Here is a 7,090-nt window from a genome sequence, read left to right as displayed (position 1 = left end):
GAGAAACCATTAGACAGATCCAGGCTATGGTGGGCGGTGTGTGACGGTGTGGGTTGGGGGGGAATGATCAGTGGCAATTATCTGGTCTGACTTTGAAATACAATAATATGACTGAAATGTAGTTGTAGTAGTTGAAAGGGCATAGCAGGAAACTTTGGGCATAGCGGGGTGTAGCAGGACCTGTGGAACATAGCAGGGTGTAGCAGGACATTGTAGGACAGCAGGTGTAGGAGGGCACTGTGGGAAATGCAGGCATGGCATGCAGGGCATGTGGGACAGTAGAGCAGGGCATTAGGGCATAACAGTGTGTAGCAGGGCATAGCAGGGCACTGTAGGCATAACTGTGTGTAGCAGGGCATAGCAGGACCACTGTAAGGCATACTGTGTGTAGCAGGGCATAGCAGGGCACTGTGGGCATAACCGTGTGTAGCAGGGCATAGCAGGTACACTGTAAGGCAGTAACAGGGGTAGCAGGGCATAGCAGGACCACTGTAGGCATAACAGGGTGTAGCAGGGCATAGCAGGACACTGTAGGCATAACAGGGTGTAGCCGGGATAGCAGGGCACTGTAGGCATAACAGGGTGTAGCAGGTCCGAGCAGGACCACAGCGACAACTGCAACCCTGATGTAGGTGCCACCTTAATACAAGGAATCTGCAGTGTGAGAAACGTTAGGAGTTAGTAACAAGCTAAGCTAGCAACAAGCATGTCTGGACATGAATGCACACAGAGGGAAGGAGGAAGGGCTCAGTGTGTCAAAGGAAACACTATATACTTTTATTTTAAGTATATGATGTATGGTCTTTTGGGCAAGTAACATTGATCACTTTGAGGAGGGGGGGGGGGGGATACATTGCATCCCAGCCAGTGATAAAAATCATTCAGCACAGGTAGGGATATGTAGACCAGAAAGGAGTAAAATCCCATGCATCTCCTCTGGAAACTCGCACCCTGTGTAACATGGCGAAACTGTGTTCATTGTTGTTCTGTTTTCCTGGTTTGTTGCCGAAAAGTGCCATGGGATTTCTGTTGCAACGTAATTTCCCAGGGGACAATAAATATACTATTACTACTATAATACGGTGAGCAGACCACTGCCATCGATGCAGAGACACCAAAGACAACAACTGGCGTTCGGCAACAGCAATGACGTGGTCACGCAAATTTAATTGAAATAGAGGAATTGGCTTGAAAGCCCCTAACCGTTGGATGCATAAACAAGTCCTGATCAATCTAAGTCTTCCACATCTGACTGAAATTTGTGGCGGATTTAGTCAATTTCACCCCGAAACATCACCAATATTAAAACACTGAAATGAAACAGTATGACATGAGGAAAAACTATTCCTCCCTATTTTTCTGCTTGCAGAAAAAAAAAAATCCAATCCAACTTAGACTTCTTTCATCCATTTTATGTGCAGTGAGTCACGCACAGTGCAGCACAAATACCCCTTTTCAAAATGAGTCTCTGCTCCACAGTGGATGTTTATGAGGCTCTAAATGGCCAGGGCTGCTTATTAACCACCTTATTTGAACTAGATAATGTGATTACGATAAGATCAATTACGCTCAGCGACAGCAGCAAACTGCCAGAGCCATTGTGGTTATGATGACATTTGCGTTTGGTCTGGTATGTATGTCCTATGGTGATAATTAAGACGGCGGCTTCAGAGGCAGGCGCGCTGAAGGGAGGAAAGGCATTACCCCGGACCTTTGGGCGATTAGCATCTCCGCTCCGTCTCGCCCGCCAGCTTCAAGTGGGGCTTTTGAGGAAGCCCAAATTGATTCTGCATCACGCGCCGCCGTGCTTGCACTCATTTCTTGATGTCTTGATGGTGTGAATGTTTACAGAGCGTGGGAGAGGGAAATCCTCGAGCTGTGGAGAAGGTTTCTAGGAATACCTTAAGGTATACACGTCTCGTCTAAAGAGATTTTACAGTATACAGCAGGAGTCTTTAACCTTTCTTAGGCCAGGGACCCCTCAGCTCATGTGTCAAACTCAAGGCCCAAACCAAACACTGGACAATGTTTTTCAAACTGCAATACGTGACTTTCAAAGCAGAATCTGGCAGATTTGCCGACTTTGCGGCTCCACAGTCAAATTGCCACATAAGCGGAGAGTTTTCCTATACAGGCTGTGATGCAGGTTGCTGTCATCATTTTTTATCATTGATTTTTTTCGTTTGCTAAAACTTTATGATGGCTACGGGACTTTTGTAGAGCTTCATGTGACAAAAATGCAACAAAAAAGCAAAACATTTTTTGAAAATTGAGACACATTTTTAAAAGTGACAAAAACAACTGACAAAGCTACGAAAGTGGTGGAAACAACCACAAGATGAAAAAAGCTACAACATGTAGAAAAATAGCGGACATGCAGTAATAAAGTCAAAGTATTTTACTTGATCAATGAAACAACAGCATAAATAATAAAACTCTCATGCATGGCCTTGATGAGAGACTCTTTTTCCAGTGTGGCCCTTAGTTAAAAGAGAGTTTGATACTCCTGCATAGCGAAAGAGAGTGAACAACAAGTGCAACTGTATGGTACCTTACCTAGAGCAATCTTATCTTCAATATTACTTTTCACAAAAGGCCTTTTATCTTTGCTATTGATGGATTCATATTAATGTTCATTACGAGGACCCTTGTTGAAGATCTCAGGTGGTACAGTAGTAGAATATGGTCTTATGGCTTACACAATGTCAAAGGTTCCTACCTAGTTTGAAATGGCCATACCTTTACATCTTCATTTACAAAAATAACCTTATCAAAGCGTTTCAATCGATCTTCCCATATGCAACCACACAGCCATAACAGAATGCAAAAAAACATTTGGCGATCAATCAATCTATTCACTTCCTATTCCATCATTTCCTCAATTAAATCATTTATTATGTAGCATTATAGTAAGCAGAATGAAAAGGTCCTTAGGCAATAACGAGGAAGGAACAGGGAATAAGGAAAGCTGGAAGAAAATAATAATCGAAGAGGAAACAAAAAAATAAAAACTAAAAAAATGACCAGAAGGAAGAAAAATGATGAGACCAATGCAAAGATGCAATACATTTTTTTGTCCAACTATCAGCGATAGGACACAATGTTATGTAATTTTTGAATATCCACTGCTGTGCGTATCACTGTGACCACACCAAACACACAAACACACCACACACACACACTGACATAATGATTAAGTGAGTAGCACAACAGCACAGTCAATCTTTACAAGGCCCTGTTCAGTACGTCATATATTTACACATAACAGCCGACCTTAAGTGAAAGACATCTCAGGCAGCGGTTTTTTATACAGATGTTGTTCAACCTCAGGTTTACACTTTTTATATAATGTAATACAGCTTGGAAAATGCAAAAGACACTTTTTTTTATATTCCTGGAAAAAAGATGCGTGTTGTTTGGTGAGATGTCTTCGGCTGCACACCTGTTCAGTAAAAAAAGTTCAAATTCCTGTGAAAAGCAGTGTGGTGGGTGTGTGGTGTGTGGTGGTGTGTGTGTGTGTGTGTCAGTGAAGGACAGTTGGGAGCTGTTCCCCAGAGAGTGCTGTGATAAGAGCACCTTCTGCATTAGGATTGTTAATTGTTTTGACAGTGCCACACATAGACACTACAGCCAGCAAAGGGAATTAAATGGAAAAGTTAGTCCAAGTTCTTTCTATTTTTCCTCTTTCGTTTAGCTTTAGAGTTAGGGTTAGCATTCATGTGTCATGACTGTGTCCATGACAGTGTCATGTCACTCATAATGTAGATACTTCAATTAGAGTGTTACCATACTTTTAGTATTAGAAGTACTGATGTTTAAAAATACATACACAGAGCTAAAGGACTGTAGCCCCACCGAAGGGAAAAGTCACTTCACCAACCCCCCTGTGTAATAAAATCTTTCCGCAGAGTCTCTCTCTGCCGGTCATGTTGTAAACTCAGATGGATTCTGATTGGCTGTCAGTGTGTTCATCAAATCACTCTGAAGTGATCCCAACAATATCGTTCTTCATTGTCGTTGTCACCATTCACTTGGGTTGGAACTTTTTAAAACTATAGATTATAGTTCTAGTCATTGTTCTTGGTGTGGACGGCCCTTACGGTATGTGTCCATATGTCGTTTTTTGACGCAAAGGATTGCCAGATAGGACCTTGGCGGGCTTGCTTCTAGCAGTTATCAGTTTCTTTTTACTGACCACTGACAATTAACTGCGAGGCCGTGAACGCTGGGCCTACAACAACGTGTAGGGTGGCGAAAGCATTTATACATACATTTTTGCATAGAATACTAAGCTGTTCTACACTGAAAAAAAGGAGACTGGCCTACTCTGGATTTATGTAAATGTTGGATGCATTTAACACAATTGACTCATGTTTTAAAGTTAAACGTAATCTATGTGTAGAAACTACATATGCAAAGAGGGCACGTGAATTTGTTCAGATCATTTGGCATGAAGTGAGTCAATAAAGAAGCGATGTAATTCTCGTGATACCGCACGTGATCTCGTCTGGCGCGCTTTACATTGTTGCCAGAAGAAGCAGGCAACGGCACATCAAAGGGCTCGTTCGTACTGTACTCCACGCCACTATTCGGTCGTAAGTACATGGATTTTCTAATAAATACGTTGGTTAAGCTCAGCCAAATGTAGTTTAATGTCTTGAGAGTCACTACATAACATTAAATGAGGACCGTGAGTTTCTTTGTTCGCGCTATTTTATCACCATGTTTCATTGAATTAGCTAGCTAGTTTTTTGAGCGGGAGCCGTCATCTAATTTATTTGACTTGCGGTGTTCCTATTCTGTTTCTGTTCGTATTGATTTGCAACTGATGTTCAGTTACGTTATGTGTAAACTGCACCGTGACTGTAGCGTTAGTGAGATTGGCCATGAGCAGCCTAGCTAACGTTATCAGCGACATAAGTTAGTCTCGCCCCCCCACACACACACACACACAACCGTGCAATGGGACCATGACCAGACGGAGAGGAAATTCAAAAAAAACACATTAGGGTCTGCTCTGTCTGAAGCAGCGGGTAGGAGCCTAATAAACACGCAGTGGTGGCCTGCCACTACTTGACGTAGCCACACAACTCTTTTTGGGACACAAGCTGCTGGCTTTGCACGGTCAGCCCAGTGTTTGAACAGGAACATGGTTAGTCTCTGTTCTCATTTGAGAAGGCAATAATCACATTAATATTTTGATATTTACAAGGTGTATGCAGTGTACCTAAATAAAGTTGCCAGTGAGTGTACATCTAATGTATGTTTATTGAAAATATAGTTTTGCAATGACTAGATTATTTTTTCCTGTTTTGCTGCAGAGTGACAGACAAACTCAAGTCCGCATATCACTGGAAGCAGCTGATGGATGTGGGCTCAGTTTTTGTGTAAGACCAGACGTTGTATTTGCTCTTAATTTTATATATACATATACATTTAAATATTAAAATGTGGCCTGCTTGAACCGTGTTACCCAACTTTAATCCTTCTTTGTTTCCACTTTCACAGTGAATGGTGCTGGAAGTGTTCCAGTGACACAGAGTGAATGGGCAATGCAAGACCTGCCCTACAGTTTTTACAAGTAGGTTCTATATCTAAAAACATTGAGTCAGACATAGACATAATGGGAATACAATTGTATTATGTGTGCAGCTGCCCATGCACTTTCGAATGTGGTATATAGTGTTAATTAATTTGAATGGATGTCATGTATTAAAACTAGTCGTCATCAGTCAGAGAAATGTACATTTAGTTGCCATTTGTGCACATTTAAGAAAAATGAGGTTGTAACGTGTATGTTCTCGGATTGCAATTTCAAACCACAGCCATTTTTGATGCAACGGAGATAATTAAAAAATTAGCCCTGACTAGTTGTCATAGGTAATGAGAAGTGTAAAGTAATGCTTGACTTTATTAGGATGTGTTTCAAAATTCCAAGCAAGCCAGATGATTAACATGCACAGTGCACGCCATGATATGGGCGGCAGGTGTAGATATGTTAGAAATGTCTTCTAAAATCTGTGGGTGGTGCTGTTATTGAAAAATATTTTCATGTTTCAGATAAACGCAGAGTTTAAGAGCATCACAGCCATGCCTCTACAATCAAAGTGTTTGCAAAGCAGGGGAGCAGGGAAAAAAGTGAAGACATAGCTGCCATGATGATAGTAAGAACCTTCAACTCTACACGTTTAACTATAAATGGATATGCATTGCATTAGGTCAGTATAAGATGTATATGCAGCAATTGCAGAGCGCAACTACCTTTACCTGTGAGTACTGATTACTGATACATTTTTGTCATGCATTCACTGTCCCATATATATCATCCCTGGAGATGATATAAAGTCCAGTCCAAACAGGTAGTCCTGTTTTATAGATACTGGTGTCACATGCTGACTGAAGTCAGTCTATGATCACTTTCTTCTGTGCTACTGAAAATTTGAGTTCAATAATCTTTATTTTTTTGTTATATTTATTAAGGATGACATTGATGCCAGAAGGGAGTCCCACATTAAAGGACTGCATCTATCTGAATGAGAATCCCGACGTCTTGGTGCGGGAGTACACGGTGAGATTAAAACAAATGGTCAAAACAGTCCACTTTTTCTCCTTAGTCCCCCATTATGAAAGTGAAAAAACACCTATATCGTGACCCCTCTGACACATTGTCTCTTACATTAGGGATTAAGGCAGTGTGAAAAACAATTCAAATTTATTGAAAGAAGGAAAATTCCACCATCTTTCTACACTGCACTGACCCTCATCTGACAAGGGCAGAATTGGGACTGGGATACAGCCCTGGGTAAATCCAGGTTAATGATAAAAATCCAAGAACATGAAAACAAGTTCCAGAAAAAAATGTAGATGAAAATTCAATCTTTACATTAGTTTGTATAGATTGAATGCTCCTCTTCATTTGATCTGGAATCCTTTTTTCTCCATTAATTGACCATGAATGGTAGCATGGCAGGGCATTGTTTGGCTGTAGTACTCTCCTATGCTGCTTACATGGGTATAAATAAACTGGGTATAAATCAGTTTATTTTTATTTATTTTTAAAGCTTCAAGAAATGTTTTTATCTTTAACCAG

The 7,090-nt window shown here is 41.0% G+C and overlaps 1 long non-coding RNA gene across 1 annotated transcript in view; it reads right to left on the bottom strand.

Moving 5' to 3' along the window:
• The window catches only part of LOC116696379 (uncharacterized), an 11,860-nt gene that overhangs the window by 2,938 nt on the left and 1,832 nt on the right, over positions 1 to 7,090 (bottom strand). The window lies entirely within an intron of this gene.

Source organism: Etheostoma spectabile, chromosome 10, assembly GCF_008692095.1.
Source record: "Etheostoma spectabile isolate EspeVRDwgs_2016 chromosome 10, UIUC_Espe_1.0, whole genome shotgun sequence".
Classification (NCBI taxonomy): domain Eukaryota; kingdom Metazoa; phylum Chordata; class Actinopteri; order Perciformes; family Percidae; genus Etheostoma; species Etheostoma spectabile.
This window is presented reverse-complemented; position numbering and strand designations above follow the sequence as displayed.